The sequence below is a fragment of the Tupaia chinensis genome, unplaced genomic scaffold (genome assembly GCF_000334495.1).
Source record: "Tupaia chinensis unplaced genomic scaffold, TupChi_1.0 Scaffold000054_1, whole genome shotgun sequence".
NCBI lineage: Eukaryota > Metazoa > Chordata > Mammalia > Scandentia > Tupaiidae > Tupaia > Tupaia belangeri.
Window position 1 is genome coordinate 4,627,364 of NW_006159512.1, and position 928 is coordinate 4,628,291.

Sequence of the window (928 nt, forward strand, 5' to 3'; positions counted from 1 at the left end):
TTTTTCTCTTTTTTTTTTTTTTTTTTTTTCTTTTTTTTTTTTTTTTTTTTTTTTTTAGCGTTTTTGCCATAAGACACATGTGTTTGCTGGGGAGAGAGACAGAGACAGTGAGAGGTGGAAGTGATAAATCATCCCCCAGGGTGGATGGCCATGCCACAATGCCTCCTCCTCCCTTCTCCTCCTGGAATCTTGGCCATGCATACACATGGGCCTGCATGATTTTCAAGCCACTGGGTCCAGGACTCAAACTGTGGTCTACCATGTGGGAGTCCAGAGCCTTAACCACCACGCCACCTGCTAGCTCCAAGATATAATTATTTTAAAGTCTGTGGCTGGACCAGCCTTGTGGCTCAGTGGTTAAGTGCTGTGCGGAGGGAGCTGGATAACACATGTCCAACCATGGTTTGCATCCTAGGTCCAGCAGAATGAAAAACCCACTAGGAAGGGTGGGGAGTGGACTGTGGTGTGGTGTGACCAGGACCCCCTCTGGGCGTGCTTACCTTCTCTCTCTCCTGTCCTTCTCTCATAAAGGCACAGGTACCCTCTGGCAAAAATAAACAGATAAATTCTGCAGCCCTTAACCCCAGTATCAGAAGCCCTTCTGTGATTATTTCTATCTCTGTTACTGCTCATTTTCCTTCAAGTTACCTAATCTCTTTACCTGCCTAGTTATTTAAAAATCGTTAGTGGGCATTGCATTTGAAACATTCAAGAAGTAACTGGAGGCAAAAGGTTATCTTTTTTTTGAGGGGGAGAGGGGAGTGCCTTCAGGCATTAGCATCAAGGATTGCCCTAATCCCATTTAAGGCACTGAGATGGCTGATACAAATTTAGCTGCAGTCCCTAGGAGGGCGGGCCTACTTTTAGTTCAACTTTAATCCTAGTATTAAAGCTGAACTAAAAAGTTCTAGTTCATGTTCTCAACCCA